Source organism: Jatropha curcas, chromosome 2, assembly GCF_041381405.1.
Source record: "Jatropha curcas cultivar XTBG-Jc1 chromosome 2, XTBG_Jcur_1.0, whole genome shotgun sequence".
Taxonomy (NCBI): Eukaryota; Viridiplantae; Streptophyta; class Magnoliopsida; order Malpighiales; family Euphorbiaceae; genus Jatropha; species Jatropha curcas.
Genome location: NC_143152.1, coordinates 1,176,405 through 1,194,112, shown reverse-complemented (window position 1 = coordinate 1,194,112; position 17,708 = coordinate 1,176,405). Strand labels below are relative to the sequence as shown.

The 17,708-nt window shown below is 32.7% G+C and overlaps 2 long non-coding RNA genes across 2 annotated transcripts; both read left to right on the top strand.

The window, feature by feature from the left end:
• Nucleotides 1–3,810: 3,810 nt before the first annotated feature.
• Nucleotides 3,811–6,044, top strand: LOC149498004 (uncharacterized). Its single transcript, XR_016319465.1, has 3 exons — nt 3,811–4,033; nt 4,981–5,063; nt 5,874–6,044. It is a non-coding gene; the product is annotated as an uncharacterized LOC149498004 (long non-coding RNA).
• Nucleotides 6,045–9,225: 3,181 nt separating this feature from the next.
• Nucleotides 9,226–12,250, top strand: LOC149498003 (uncharacterized). Its single transcript, XR_016319466.1, has 3 exons — nt 9,226–10,239; nt 11,187–11,269; nt 12,080–12,250. It is a non-coding gene; the product is annotated as an uncharacterized LOC149498003 (long non-coding RNA).
• Nucleotides 12,251–17,708: the final 5,458 nt, after the last annotated feature.

Below are 17,708 nucleotides of genomic sequence, written 5' to 3'. Positions count from 1 at the left end.
TTGCAGCTCCAAGATGGTGCTTTGTTGGACTATGCATAAATCTGGACAAGACACTAACAGAAAATGCGATGTCAGGTCGTGTATGAGACAAATAATTCAGTCCACCAATCATTCTCCGAAAATAAGTTGCATCAGCCTTTTCTGTCCCATCTTCAGCTTGTAATTTTTCATTTAAATTCATCGGAGTTGAAGCCACATTGCAATTCACCATGCTGAATTTTTTTAGCAAATCACTTGCATATTTTTGTTGTCCAACAAAAACTCCATCTGCACATTGTTTCACCTCAAGTCCAAGAAAGTATTGCAGTAACCCCAAATCTGTCATCTCAAATCTTCTCATCATAGAAGATTTAAAGTCAGCAATAAGAGATTCATTGGACCCAAAATAAATCATGTCATCAACGTAAACACAAACAACAAGAAATCCAGCTTTGACTTCTCTTTTCAAATATAAAGTGGGCTCATTTTCACTTCTAACAAAACCATTCTCACAAAAGTAGCTATCAATTTTACTGTACCAAGCTCGCGGTGCTTGTTTAAGCCCATAAAGAGCTTTTCTCAATCTGAGAACTTTATCCTCATGATCATTTTCAACAAAGCCTTCAGGTTGAGAAACATAAACTTCTTCCTCCAAATCTCCGTTTAAAAATGCAGACTTCACATCAAATTGAAAAACAGGAAGAGATAATTGAGCAGCTACAGCAAGCAATAATCTTACAGTTTCAAGACGAGCAACTGGTGAGAATGTTTCCTCGAAGTCGATACCTTGTTGTTGGGCATACCCCTTCGCTACAAGCCGTGCTTTATGCTTTTGCACACTCCCATCAGCATGGTACTTGGTTCTAAAAACCCATTTGAGCCCGATAGCATTCTTCCCTTTAGGCAATTTTACCAATTCCCAGGTCTGATTTTTTTGAATTGAAGCTATCTCTTCATTCATAGCATTTTTCCATTCTTCCATTGTTGCTGCCTCCTCATAAAATACTGGATCTGAAACATTTAAAGCAAAAGAACAAGTTTCATATATTTCTCTCAAGGATCGGGTCTTCCTTGGAGGAGTTTCAATTGATGAGGAAGAGCTTGAGCTGATTGGACTGGAAGAATGTGAGTTGTTTGGACTTGATGAGTTGCTACTAGCTGAATTTGACGATAAAAAATCAGTAGCATCATTTGATGGTGAAGAATCAGCAACATCATTCTCTAAAACTGGAGCTTGGTCTAAATTCTTAGCGTTTCTCCAATCCCATTCTGCATCTTCATTAAAAACCACATTTCTGCTAACAATAATTTTGCCACTTAAAGGATTATATAGCCTATATGCCTTGGATTGAGAACAATAGCCAACAAAAATGCATTTTTCAGACTTTTCATCAAGTTTGTGGCGAGATTGAGAATTAATTAAAGCATAGGCTATACAACCAAAAATTTTTAAGTGACTTACACGTGGTTTTCTGCCTCTCCAAGCTTCATATGGTGTTTTATTCATGACAGCCCTTGTTGGAGAAATATTCAAAAGATACACTGCAGTTGCAACGGCTTCAGCCCAGAAAGAATTTGGAAGACCCTTGGCTTTGAGCAAGCTTCTGGCCATCTCCACAACAGTTCGATTCTTTCTCTCGACAATACCATTCTGCTCTGGTGTGTATGGTGCGGTGAGCTCCCTGTGAATGCCACATTCTTCACAAAAAATATTAAATTCAATAGAATTAAATTCACCACCTCTGTCCGTCCGAAGACATTTGATACGGCTGTCCAGCTGATTTTCTACCAAGTTCTTAAATTTCTTGAATGTAACAAGAGCTTCAGATTTACACTTCAAGAAATAAACCCAATTCATACGGCTATAGTCATCAATCAACAATAAAAAATATCGATTACCACCAAATGATTCAGTTTGCATGGGTCCACACAAGTCCGCATGTATCAATTCAAGACAACTATCAGCCCTCCATGATTTTCCTACAGGAAATGATTTCTTACTTTGTTTGCCCAAAACGCATCCTTCACAAAACTCAACAGATTCAATCTTGGGTAACCCATTAACCATATTTTGCTGACTCAAAAACTTCAACCCTCTTTCATGTAAATGCCCATAACGCAAATGCCACAAATTAGATTCATTAATTTTACTAACAGCAAGAGCAGTGTTTTCCACGGAAGCATCTAGTGGAAACATTTTGTTTTGAGTCATTGGAACATTAACAATGGTATGACCAGTTTTCTTATCTTCAATACAACATGAGTTATCATCAAACACAATTCTATACCCACTAGTCATCAATTGCCCAATACTTAACAAATTATAAGCCAAGCTAGGAGCAAATTGCACATCATTTAAAAGTTTAGTATTACCGTGGCGAGTATTGATGGCAATTGTACCTTTCCCTTCCACTTGAATCACCTTATCATCACCCAACCGGACTGTTGTTTTTTCTTTCTCATCAAGCTCTTTAAATAATTGCTTTGTTCCTGACATGTGATTAGAGCACCCACTATCCAAAAACCAAATAGCATTTGCAGCATTTTTATCAATCGAATGAGCCATGAAAAGCATACTCTCTTCTTCTTCAGCAACATTGGCATGCTTTCCTTCATTTTTTTGCTTTCCTTCATTCCTTTGCTTGGTCCAGCAATCAGCTTCTTTGTGGCCGACTTTGTCACAATAATAACATTTGATTAAATTATCTTTGTATTGTCGTTGTTCTCCAGAACGTCCTCCTCTTCCACGGCTACTGCCGCGACCTCGACCACGATAACCACCACGAAAATTGCCTCTATTTGAAACTTTGTCATGTGATTTACTATGAAAGGACTCTCCTTTCACTTGAAAAGCTTTTTCTTCAATTTTTGTTGATGATTTATTTATCCTGCTTTCATGAGCTTGCAAAGAACCCATTAAATCATCAAAAGAATAAGCAGATAAATCTTTCGACTCCTCTATTGCAGCGACCACATGATCAAATTTAGGAGACAGACTTCTCAATAATTTTAAAACCACAGTCTCATCAGTAATTTTTTCACCATATGCTCTCATTTGAGAGATAATTTTAGAAGCCCTTGATAAATATGCTTGAACAGACTCAGAATCACCCATTTGAAGTGTTTCAAATGTTCTACGAAGAGATTGAAGTTTTACAGTGATTACCTTTGAGGAGCCTTGAAATTCATTCTTCAGAATCTGCCATGCTTCCTTAGAGGTGGCTGCTGCTGAAATATGAGAGAAAATCTCATCCGATACAGCTTGTTGAAGGAAGAACAGAGCCTTTGCATCCTTCTTTTTGTTTTCTCTAAGCTTTTGCTCATCATCGGTGTCTTCACACCCATTCTCAACTAGCTCCCACAATTCTTGCGAAATAAACATAGTTCGCATTTTTATGGCCCAAAATTCATAACTCTCACCCTTAAAGAGAGGAATTAAGGGTTGAGTTGAAGTAGCAGTGCCATTTACTGCCATTTGAAAGGTTTGCGTGAACCACTCTTCTTTCCCCCACTTTGTTTTTATTCTCTCCTCTACCTGCCCAAATAATGGCTCTGATACCAAAAATATGTTGGTGAATTGAGATAATTAAGAAACCAAAAGCACAGAAGAGAAAGTGGAGCTGTATCTATTACATATTAATGAAGAAAAGAACAGAGCCTTTTATAGGCATTACATAAGAACTGAACAGCAAAAATAGCCTAAAAAATCTGCAACTAATCCATAGCAGATAATCTGTTATTTGCCACTACTGACAGTAACATAAATCTAGGAACTAAATCAGCAACTAAAGGCTCCACTAACATAATTTTGAATCAAATCTTAACAGTCTAGAGAGGACTGCATCGCGCCTCAACAGATCTGTCGCGCCACCGCCCTGCCGCCGCTCCAGTGTGCCTCCGACCACCAGGAACGAGCCTGTCCAGCTTCTTCGCGCCGTCTCCGCCTCTCTCCGGCACTGTCAGTCGGATCCGGCCACTGGCAGCTACTGCTCTTCGATCTGGCATGTGTAAAAATCTCCGATCTAGCGAAAATTCGACAAATTTATATTTTGAGGTAAAAATTAATTTTAATGATTTTCGTTACTTGAATTAAATTTAATTATTGTAGTTAATTAATTTAGTTCATTAATTTAGTTAACTTAATTTTAGTCATTTTGCGTAGTTAATTAATTTTATGTGGTGAAAATTAATTTAAGTAGTATTGAATTATTGATTAATGAAATATAGAAAGTAAATACAGTATGAACTAACTTTTGAGGAGTTAAATTAAAAGCAATTCGTGTTGATTTATTAATTTATTAACAATATTTAGTTAAAATTTAATACGGTATTAACCTAAATTAATTGAAAAGTCAGATAAGTCAGATGTATGGAATTAAAGAAAATTTATAAATGTATGTTGGTACGGAAAATGTGGAGGATGGGATTTGTTGATTGAGTTGATTGCCCGATGGATGGGCTGTGTGGTTTGGAATTAATTGATATAATGTTGATATTTTACCAGGTGGATAATCCAATTTTTTGGGCGGATGCTGCCGAAAAGTCGTTAGAAAATAAATTGTATTTTAGAAATTAAATTACTTATAGCGATTAAATTATTCATAGAAATTAAAAATATAGAATAAGATTATGAGAGCGATAAATAATCAAATAAATAAATAAACAAGAGGAACGAATTTATATGTAGTTCAGGGAATTAAATACCGACTAAAGTTATTAATGTTATGAATATTATATGATCAATCGCATTATCATTATTAATATTATTATCATTAATCATATTGATGTTTTGATTAGTATTATCATAAAATATTAATTACCAAATAATTAGACGTTCTACTCAATGAATAAATTAGAAGAACTAAATCAAATAAAGATGCACTATAGATATACAGTTTAGTTTGATAAGTTAGTGAACCGACGAGTAACGAAAACAAATAAATGAATGTAAACTGCTTTTCCCAAATTAGAATTCTTATGTAGAATTTTCTTATTATATAGAAACGTATAAAGTCTCGGACTGTGAAGACAAAGGCTGGGAGCGCACAATAGGAAAGGCAGTCCTTTTAAGGACAACAAAAACAGTGAGTAGTGTTAGATAACTAGTATCATCCGCCTGCATTCATGCATTCACGGCTAAATGTTATCATGCATTATTTTATTGAATTGCCATATTATGATGCACCATTTGTTGATATTAAAAATTGTTTGATTACTTGTGCTGTGAATACACTATGCCTTGTTTGTGTGGAATTGGGATGACGTGGACCACCATGGGTTTGTGAGGACGGTCTGTGATATGGATCCTGAATATGATATGATATGAAATTTGACCGTCGGCCGGGAAAATGGGAGATCGGCTCCCCCGTGTGCACCTGATGATATGGATTGTATGGAAAACCACAGGATGGCTTCTTGTTGTTGCGCACCTGATAATCTAGATTTGATTGTAGCCCGCAGGGTGGCCTCCTGTTGTGAGCACTTGATGATCTAGATTGGATGGAGACCACCGGGTTGCCTCCTGTGGGTATGGAAAAGAAAAGAGAGAATGGAAAAACAATGAGAGGACTGGTCAGTGAGGATTAGACCAGTTGGCCGTATGGGGGATCGGCTCCCCGGTGCACATGTATGAGAGGGCGAGCCATGTGTGAGGACGGCTCGTTGGGGTTTCAGGTGGTGCCACTGACTAATTTCCACGTGATGTGATTATATGAAGGTGATGATACTTGTGATTGCTGTTGTACTGCCATTTGTGTGACAAACTGCATGATCATATAATTAAACGGTAACTAGATAAAAATATTTAGCATCTGTGTGATTGTGTGGGGTGAGAGGGTTATCTAACCCTACTCATTGAGTTTGGCGCTCACCCCTGCCTACTATTTTTTTTTCAGGTAATAGAAAGAAAGAAAAGCCTTGTAGAGTTGAGACACTTATTGTAGAAGACTGTTAAGGATAGAAATAACGATGTAAATATAAAGGTAGAGTTCCGCAATTGTATTCCAGTTGGGTTGTAAATAAATAATAAAGTCCATATTAAATATATGAATTGTATTTTGAATGCATATGTATAATAAGTTAATGGGCCTGAATCCATAATTATGAATAGACTGTGAGATTTAAATAAGTTAGGCTTACTACGGGCTTCGGGGGCCTTAAGCCCACCCAGGTCCTAGTGCCGGTCCGACCCACGGAAATGGGTCGTGACAAAGTTGGTATCAGAGCATAAGTTGGGCCTTAGGAATCAATTGCGGAACATAGGAAATTAAATAGAGAACTCCTATGTTGGGATCGGCCGTAACCAACAAAGGAGCTGTAGTCGGGATTGAATTCCATTTTAGTGCCGATGGACGCATCGTGCATGAGGATGGAAGGAAATCTATATGAAACTTAGGACGAGAATTAAAATTACAGAAATAATAGTGAATTATAAAAAGAGTCCGGGTAACTGACGTTTATAAAATAAATACTTTGAGTTTTGCTAAATCCCCTCTATTTATTTTGAAGCAGAAGATCAGTTGGATATTGGTGTAATGGCCTGATCACCCAGTACACCATGATTCGACAGGAGACACTGCTTCGAAAATTATTTGAAATTATTTAGAAAAGGAGGATCTAAGACAAATAATCATAATAGACAAGAAATCCTCAATTATTCAAGGCGAAACTTAAGAATATAAAAGAAAATGTTAAATGAATTATGTGCTTGAATGTGAAGAACATAATGTTAACCGAATAGGTCAAATTAATTATAGCAATATAAAATAATGTAAACATGATTAAGAAGCAGGTAAAACTTCCTCTGAACAATTAGTATGAAGGATAAAAGAAAGATGAAAATGAATCAAAAGGCTAAAGAATTAGGATAAGACTAGGGGATGTTAAATCATAGAAAAGCCGATGATGATAATATGGTCAATTAATTTATCTACTGTGGAATACTAGAATAAATAATTACAAACAAATTGGAAAAGAAGTAAAATTCAGATGTAAGAAATATACATATAAAAAAAAAAAAAAAGATGATAAAATAAATAACTAAATAAATAAAGATAAAATAATAATAAAAATATAAATCACTACTGAAAATAACTTTTGGGAAAATTTAAGGTGTGGACCAATCTACTTGAGAGGCCAGTAATAGCGAAAGGAATAGTAATGATGGAGATTAGTATATTCTTGGTTTAAGAGGATCATTTAGGAGGAAATATGTAACAATAGACTGGAACTAGATGATTTCAGGATTGTCCTCGTGGAGATAGACAATTCATTTTTGTTAAATACCAAAAGGTTTTAGAAAATACAATGAGTATTGATTTTCAAACTGCATGAAAATATTTTTACACGATTGAGATTGGTTTAAAATAAAAGTAAATGCAATTTTCTATTAAAAGAATTTCAAGATTTTGTGTGAGTGACATGCCGATGTTTTTAAAAGTGGAAAAGGAAAATTATTTTAAAAAGTTTTTAAATAGCCAGTTACCTAAAGGATGGTCAACCTAAGCTGCAGTTGATAACTCATTAGTTGAATTTTTGAATAGACAATTAATCTAAGGATTTATATCAGCGAAATAATGTATATTAGAACTATTAGTAAATAAAGACTTTTAAATTGCTCAAAAAAAAAAAAAAAAAAAAAAAAAAATCTTTAGTAGACAATTGATGAAATGTCTGATATGAGATAACTAGTGTTGCAAACTATTATTATAAATGAAACCATTGAAATAGAAACTTTCTTAAGAAAAAGAGATTTGACATCAGTAACAGAAATGAACTGTAGAATTAACTTGGGAATAAGAGATATAAAGCAGTGAAACTTAGAAATAGATATATTAAAAATAGAAATTTTGAGTACTATGCCTTTTTAACTGTAGTAAATTGTGACTACAGAAGTAAAAAGACTTGATGTGGAAACTTAAATTGTCAAGTAATTTACGAAATCATAAGAAAACTATTCCCCATTAGAGGATGTTTTGGAGTAAAAGATATGTTAATACAATACAATGTAAGTATGTGACAAAGTTGATAAATATTACAATTTATAAATTTAAATCCTGACAGGATGGCTGGCAGCAAAGAAAAAGAATATTCGAAGTTGATCCTTCTGTGAGACAATGCTTAAATTGATTAGGGGGCTATCTGAAAATGATAACAGTAGTAGATGTAAACAGCCCATAAATTTAGTAAACAATTAAATTTCAAGAGGAAAGTCTGAGAATAGTTATTAAAGTAGTGAAATGTACAGTTATTAATTGATATTAGTTGAGGATGAGATAAATAAATTGATACTATATTTTGAAACTTGGATGGAAAAAATTAAACGATTAGCTTAAGTATTATAAAGGCTAATTAGGGCCTTGCTAGTATTTCATAATTAAGGCATAAACTGAAGTTCCATATAGAAACGAATAAATTCTTTAGCTGACAGCAGAATTTGATTAATATATATATATATATATATATATATATATATATATATATATATATATATATATAGATGTAATATTTGGATTGTAAGGTGACATGAAGTCGGGACTTAAGAAATTTCATTGAGGACTTTTATATATTGATAGGTATCGGGTAAAAGGTAAATAGTTGGGGCAAGTAATAAATATTAGGTTGAAATAATGGTGATCGGATAAGCCATGAAAAATAATGATTAATAGTATAAAGAAATTAAGTGGATGGAATATTTAATAAGTATGCTTCAATATCCTTAGGATAAATTAATAAGCAACATAAGTGAAATGAAATGTTATTATGAAAGTCAACTTTTAATGATACATGTTAAGATAATTAAAGGAATAAGTGTTAGAAGTAAGTACGGCAATTAAATAGAAGGTGTGGAGATCCCTATAGAGAAAGATAACCAATAGTGCAGGGATGTTCTTAGTAAATGAACTATTTAAATAATTCCGCTAGCGTACGATAAGGATAGAGGACGTGTATAAAAGGAACTGATAGAGTGAGCTCGAGTAACCATATGATAATATAGACAACGAGAGTTATAAGAAAATTTTTCTTAAAATTTTGGATTAAGGTAACATTTTTTTCAGTTTTGAGTAAGAAAAGATTTAGTCATAACATATGTACGTTAAATAACTCTATTTTGATTATAAATAAATTAAATTTCAAATTGTTTTGCTTTTTGCAAATTATATTTGGTTTTCATAAAGAAATGTGTAATAAAATTTAATTTTGGAAAAATATATGTATTAAGCCTTTTATTATAAAACTCGTTTAATTGCAAGATTTTTATTTAAAGAAAGATTTTCTAGCAACTGTCTGTATGATAGTTTGGAGATTAAGTAATAAAGCTTCCTATAGCGGTAGACGTACAATCAGAATACCCCACTCACTTTATTCCCTTGACCTGTATTTTCGTTTTTGAGCTGTCTCCTTGGTATTGGAAGCAATTCCTTATAACTTTACAATTTTCCATGCGTCCATTCTTATTCTTTCCCATTAGATTCAATTCGAGGACGAATTGTCTTAAGGGGGGGAGATTGTAATACCCTGAATTTTTATTTTCAAACATTATCCAATTAAATTTAATGAACCGACAGCTTGGAAATTAATATTAATATTTTAGTGCGAATACTGTGAGAAACCGAACCGAAAATCGATTGAAAAAGCCGAAAACCAGTTGAAAACCAAAGATTTGGGCCGAATCGAATCGAATCGAACCGGTTCGACCCAAAACATCTAGAAACTTCCTCCTCTCTATATTCAACGCTTATCTCCCTCACTCATTGAGTCCTGCGCCTCCAGTTCACCGACAACCTCCCCAGCCACTGCTCCTCCCTTCTTCTTCTTCTTCTTTTTCTTCTTCTTCTTCTTCTTCCTTTTTTTCTTTCCTTCTTTTCCCTTCACTGCGTCTGTGTTCTTGACGAGGCAAAACAGCAGCAGCGTCGCGCGACACCCCCAGCTGATCGGACCTCCTCGCGCGCCACCGCTGCTCCCCGCGACAGCTCGACCTCGGCAAGCTTGCCGTTCCGCCCCTCCCTCCGCTCGAACCAAGCGGAGACAGCAGTCTAGAGAGGACTGCATCGCGCCTCAACAGATCTGTCGCGCCACCGCCCTGCCGCCGCTCCAGTGTGCCTCCGACCACCAGGAACGAGCCTGTCCAGCTTCTTCGCGCCGTCTCCGCCTCTCTCCGGCACTGTCAGTCGGATCCGGCCACTGGCAGCTACTGCTCTTCGATCTGGCATGTGTAAAAATCTCCGATCTAGCGAAAATTCGACAAATTTATATTTTGAGGTAAAAATTAATTTTAATGATTTTCGTTACTTGAATTAAATTTAATTATTGTAGTTAATTAATTTAGTTCATTAATTTAGTTAACTTAATTTTAGTCATTTTGCGTAGTTAATTAATTTTATGTGGTGAAAATTAATTTAAGTAGTATTGAATTATTGATTAATGAAATATAGAAAGTAAATACAGTATGAACTAACTTTTGAGGAGTTAAATTAAAAGCAATTCGTGTTGATTTATTAATTTATTAACAATATTTAGTTAAAATTTAATACGGTATTAACCTAAATTAATTGAAAAGTCAGATAAGTCAGATGTATGGAATTAAAGAAAATTTATAAATGTATGTTGGTACGGAAAATGTGGAGGATGGGATTTGTTGATTGAGTTGATTGCCCGATGGATGGGCTGTGTGGTTTGGAATTAATTGATATAATGTTGATATTTTACCAGGTGGATAATCCAATTTTTTGGGCGGATGCTGCCGAAAAGTCGTTAGAAAATAAATTGTATTTTAGAAATTAAATTACTTATAGCGATTAAATTATTCATAGAAATTAAAAATATAGAATAAGATTATGAGAGCGATAAATAATCAAATAAATAAATAAACAAGAGGAACGAATTTATATGTAGTTCAGGGAATTAAATACCGACTAAAGTTATTAATGTTATGAATATTATATGATCAATCGCATTATCATTATTAATATTATTATCATTAATCATATTGATGTTTTGATTAGTATTATCATAAAATATTAATTACCAAATAATTAGACGTTCTACTCAATGAATAAATTAGAAGAACTAAATCAAATAAAGATGCACTATAGATATACAGTTTAGTTTGATAAGTTAGTGAACCGACGAGTAACGAAAACAAATAAATGAATGTAAACTGCTTTTCCCAAATTAGAATTCTTATGTAGAATTTTCTTATTATATAGAAACGTATAAAGTCTCGGACTGTGAAGACAAAGGCTGGGAGCGCACAATAGGAAAGGCAGTCCTTTTAAGGACAACAAAAACAGTGAGTAGTGTTAGATAACTAGTATCATCCGCCTGCATTCATGCATTCACGGCTAAATGTTATCATGCATTATTTTATTGAATTGCCATATTATGATGCACCATTTGTTGATATTAAAAATTGTTTGATTACTTGTGCTGTGAATACACTATGCCTTGTTTGTGTGGAATTGGGATGACGTGGACCACCATGGGTTTGTGAGGACGGTCTGTGATATGGATCCTGAATATGATATGATATGAAATTTGACCGTCGGCCGGGAAAATGGGAGATCGGCTCCCCCGTGTGCACCTGATGATATGGATTGTATGGAAAACCACAGGATGGCTTCTTGTTGTTGCGCACCTGATAATCTAGATTTGATTGTAGCCCGCAGGGTGGCCTCCTGTTGTGAGCACTTGATGATCTAGATTGGATGGAGACCACCGGGTTGCCTCCTGTGGGTATGGAAAAGAAAAGAGAGAATGGAAAAACAATGAGAGGACTGGTCAGTGAGGATTAGACCAGTTGGCCGTATGGGGGATCGGCTCCCCGGTGCACATGTATGAGAGGGCGAGCCATGTGTGAGGACGGCTCGTTGGGGTTTCAGGTGGTGCCACTGACTAATTTCCACGTGATGTGATTATATGAAGGTGATGATACTTGTGATTGCTGTTGTACTGCCATTTGTGTGACAAACTGCATGATCATATAATTAAACGGTAACTAGATAAAAATATTTAGCATCTGTGTGATTGTGTGGGGTGAGAGGGTTATCTAACCCTACTCATTGAGTTTGGCGCTCACCCCTGCCTACTATTTTTTTTTCAGGTAATAGAAAGAAAGAAAAGCCTTGTAGAGTTGAGACACTTATTGTAGAAGACTGTTAAGGATAGAAATAACGATGTAAATATAAAGGTAGAGTTCCGCAATTGTATTCCAGTTGGGTTGTAAATAAATAATAAAGTCCATATTAAATATATGAATTGTATTTTGAATGCATATGTATAATAAGTTAATGGGCCTGAATCCATAATTATGAATAGACTGTGAGATTTAAATAAGTTAGGCTTACTACGGGCTTCGGGGGCCTTAAGCCCACCCAGGTCCTAGTGCCGGTCCGACCCACGGAAATGGGTCGTGACAGTTAATTAATTTTTTCAATTTTACTTTTATTTTTACTAAATAAAGTAATATTTTTTATAATTTTCAGAGCAATCTCAATAGACTTAGTCCATTTTATTAATATGGTATTAAATTTACCCGCAAACGTGTCGTATGTACAAATAAAGATAGATTTTTTATTATTTATTATTAAATTGGATAATGACTTAGAACTAAGAAACTTATGAATATATGTCAATTATATTTAAAAGAATACTTAAAAAGTAAGGGAATTTTCTACAGACAATTACAAAGAATTCACTAAAAATCAAAAAAGGGAATCAATATATTATTACAAACATAGTGATCGATGATGTTTAGAACTTGTCATGCATATTTTGGGAAGTCGAGAAGAGATTTAAACTTCCAATTAAACAAAGCCATTATTTTAACGGTAAAAATCAATATTGAATTTAAAAAAAAAAAGAAAGAAAGAAAAAAAAAAAAGAAAAGTCACTCTCTAGCTGTTAGAGTTAAATATATAATACAGTGTAGCCGGCATCATATTCTGTTTGGTGGGTTCCAGCATTTCATGGAAAGTTAACAAAAATAACAACTCCCTAAAAATGCAGCAAAAGCTAAAGGAACGAGATTAGTGGTACAAAGATTCACAATCTAAATCTTCAAATTAAACTAATGCAAGAATGTTGATTAATAATGGTTCTTCCATCTTTTTTCTCTTAATCTATTTAATTCAACTTTTACCTAAATATACAAATTCAAGACCATCTATCGCCCGACTCCATATGAATATTTTTTCCCGTTAAATATTTAATTTAGCAAATGGTTTTTTAAGATTATGAGTTTAACGGCAGATAGAATCATGAAAAGGGAAAATCGTGAAATGTTTACGAGAATGTAAGATAGAAAAATTGAACGAGTGTATTTTCATTTGGCTTATCAAAGAATTTTATTATTTAAATATATTTAATTAGGATGATAATGATGAATGTTGGCCTTTATATATATTACTCAACTGTCAAAAAATATGTTCCATGTGATGTAATCCCAAAGGATATGGGAATAGCTCTGCTTTTTAAACTAAATTATGGAACAACATATTCTCAAACACAATGAGAAAGGCTGTGACTTGTGAGGACACATGAGACAAACAAGAGAAAGCCTAAATTAAAGATCTATGGACAGTAAAAAATAATGCATTTTTCCTGTGAAAAATGAATATATATATGCCATAAAATGAAAATTGAAAATTAAATAATTAATCAAACAATTTTGTTTCTTTTCTAATTTATTAATATTAAGGCAAACTTCATAAAGAAAAAGATAAAATAAGGTTGTAAAATAGCTTTGTCTAGGAATCAAGGCTGGCAACATGGAATGTGAATTAATATTCATACGACACATTCCATTTGTTGTAAAAGAAAATTGCATGTAATGTTAATTTATTGTCCACTCATTATATATATATATATATATATATATAATTTACTGTGGACCATTACATGGAAATGAAGTGGAAGTTTCATAAAGGATGGTACTTGGTTTGGAAAATTGCAAGTCATTCCCATATCATAAATTATTAAATTTTAAAATATTATAAGCATGATTTTTTTAGAATGAGTATTCAATCTGTTCGATTTAAATGGAATTGAACTAATACAAATCAAACAGATTTCTTTTTTTTTTTTTTTTAATATAAACTGAATCGAAATCAAACAATGAACAAAATTGAATTGAACTAAATCAATTAGGTTTTGGTTCCATTTGATTTAATTATTTCGACATATTTAAATTTATTTTCTGAGTTTAGAATCGAAAATTTTTAATTTCTTATGTTAAAACCGATATATATAAATCAAATTTATTACAAATTGTGGGATTACAAGTTACAAAATGCTTCTCTAAGTACTGTCGGTGGTCCATCTGGACTACTTAGCTCAAAAAAAAAAAATGAAAAAAAAAAAAAAAAAGGGAAATAGGTGCCATTGGTTAAGGGTGGTTCAGCCATCAGTTTGATGCAACACTATACCTCCCTCCATTTTTGTCATTCATATCTTACTCAAAATTAGATTCTAAGAAGCTAGCCTTGAAGAGACACAAATGTCTCATTGCAAGTTTTATTTATTTATTCTTTTTTTTTTTTTTTTGAAAAAAATCTCAATAAATTTAAGTATATATTTCTCTTTTAAACTCTAAACTTTATATCTGTTTGAATATCTCATTAAGAACATTCTAATCATATGCGCGTTATTTACAATTTCAATTAATTATCTACAATATAAAATTAGGATATTAATCATGTCATAAATTTCAAATATTGAGAATTTCATTTATAATTTAAACTAAAGTATGCAAATGCATTTGGCTTTAGTTTGAGAAAGATAATTTCTTTTTCTAAGGTGGAATAGGTAGAGTAAGCGAACTTTGGAAAAAATCGAAAACTGAATTAAACCAAATTATTTTCGATTTTTGATTTAGTTATTTAGTTTTCGGTTTTCAATTTTCTATAATTTGCGTTTTCGATCTTTATGTCGATTGTTACAAAAGCTATACCGAATAGGAAAGGCTACAGTAAAAGGATGTTCTTTTGTTGATTGCTATTTGATACGGATCGAAAGCATAGAAGGAAGACTTTATCCCGCCACAGTCAAAACTCAGACAATTTCTAAAATACTTATTTTTTGAGTAGAACTGAACTGATAAGCTTGATTTAATTTTCAAACTTATTTTAATTTTAAGAAAAAATTATTTTTAGTTTTTCAATTCAAAATCAAACCGCGGGTTTGCACACCCTAGGGATAGGGATAGGCCCCACAATCAAAATTCCAAGAAGTACATGATGGATGGTATGCTACAAAGCAAACAAAAATTCTTTTACCATTTATTCTTCTGGAATCTAGATAGTTTGTGCATTGAAACAACAACAGAATCCTGCATTGACTGCCAAAGAAAGGCATATATGAAAAATGACAATTTTCTTTGTTTTCAATTATGCCTTTTTGAATATAAACCCTAATTGCAAATCTCATTCCAGATTTGGTGGAATTGATTTCTTCCAATAGCTGCAAGATATTTAAAGTAAGTTCAGGACAAATTATGCTGAAATTAGGTATTTATTCCCTGTAAAAAGGCTAATTTGGTGCTTTTGCATGGCTATCACTCTTAAATTACATTTCTCATTGTCCAATTCATATTCTCAAAGGTCATTCAGCATTGCATCACTATGTCTGTTTGTGAGTGAAAAGGGCATGTGGTCCTATTTAAAGGCATGTATCTCCTTAAAGAAGGGCAATCAAAATGGCCTTTTAGCCTTTTAACTTTTATTAGCCCATTAGTACTCCACCTTTTTTTTTCTTACAATGTGTGAAAAAACTTAAATTAGCAAAAGAGGGGACACCCTACCCTAATTATTTTAAGTATTAAGGCCAATTTATATCTATGTAGTATCCTTGGAAATGAAATCATTGCATTGTTGTATCCTTTCCAAAAATAATTATCCATACACATATGCTATTAAAGTTTTTCGAGATAACTTTCATCAATTGAAATTAAATTTTCATCCAAATTTTTTTTTTTTTTGAGATAGTTTTTGTAAATTGAAATTAAAGCTTTCTCTTTTAGGATAATGTGAAGACATATTTTTATATTCAATTTTTATGTTTTAAAATTTAAAGAGGGCAGAGATACCCGTGATTAGAGTTAAATTAAAAATAAAATTTGAAGATTACTATTATTAATTTGAATTCTCATTAATAAAGTGAAAAGCAATTCACTTCTCAATTGAGTAATTCTTTAAATTGTTATTGACATTGCTAAAAGGGATTAAAGTGGGCGGAAATTTGTCAATTTTATATTCATATGTATTTATTGTATTGCCCTTTTCCATATCCGATTAGGTATTTACATGTGAATTTATTTAAAATTTTATTATCTGCATCCGTCTCGAATTTATTCAAATTATCCATGAACGGATAAAAATTTATTTAAAATATATTTTTTTATTAATAAAGTATCTATAGGTACTAACGATCAAATTCATTTAATATAACGAACAACGAATATCTAAAAATTTATACTCTATTTATGTTATCTCAAACTTCATTTATAACTATTTATATCATCCTCGAATAGCTGCGCAGGGGCAAATGGCGGTTCTGCTTTGGTTCCTAGCTGCCAGTACGTGAATCTATTATAATGAAAAATATCAAATTACAAGTATGTGGATGCGATGGATATATTTCAACTCTCTATTTCCCCATTTATCCCGTAAGTTTTTAGAGTGGATTGTGTCTTTATCCGATTGGATTTTGTGTCGTGGCCACTTCAGCGTCCATTAGATATATATATATATATATATTTTTTCTTTTCAGAAATTGGATTTCACAGTTCATTTTTGTTTTTTTGGAGTAGCTTTCAAATCGTGTTTCCAATCATAAAGGATAAGACAGCCCATTTCCCATTTTAGTTCTCATGTTAATTTATCTGCTGCTTGAGTTTTGGAATTAATGATTGGACAGATTTAACGTATGAGAGTTGTGACGGATTGATAGATTGACATTTGAACTTAATTAAAGTTTAAAAATCAGTTTGAAAAGTTTTTCAATTAACATGTGTTAAGATGAAAAAGTTTCTAAAATAAATAGTTAATTGGCCAATTAACAACTAATCAGACAGTGGGGTGGTTTGATTGATTTTCTCACTTATATAAAGAGTGGGAGGAATCTCGAGTTTGAGTCATTTCGATCATAGTCGTTTTCACCAATTTAGTGACCTTAACTCTGACTTCTTTCGATCATAATTTTATCTTATTTAATGAAATTTTTCGTTTTTATCTTACAGATTGCGATATTGAAATTATACAAAATATCTCAAACAACATCAAATATAAATATTATATTAAAAATAAATTTGATTATCTATTTCATTAAAGTTTATAGGACATGTGAATTTTTGGACCTATTTTTAGGTCATCATTTACCAACTAACTAACAAGTTGGGAGTTAATTTGTTAACTTGAACCTATATAGCATAGTTCAATGAGTTAGGCATATTCATTTTTCAATGATACATAAGCAATATTTACAAGCAAGATTTGAATTGTTGCATTGTCAAAAATAAGCTTTGATAAAATTGAAGTCCTATATATTGTTTTTTGTCATAAAATTTATAACCACAAAATCTTAACATAAAAATAGTGGATTAGAGGTTCATGTGATAATAATATTGTCTTAGCAATTTAATAAAACTCTTCTAAGCACCTCACATGGTCATGAATCTCAAAGCTCCCCAAACCCCAAACATGCTTAACTGTCCACAATTAAGCAATACCCAAAAC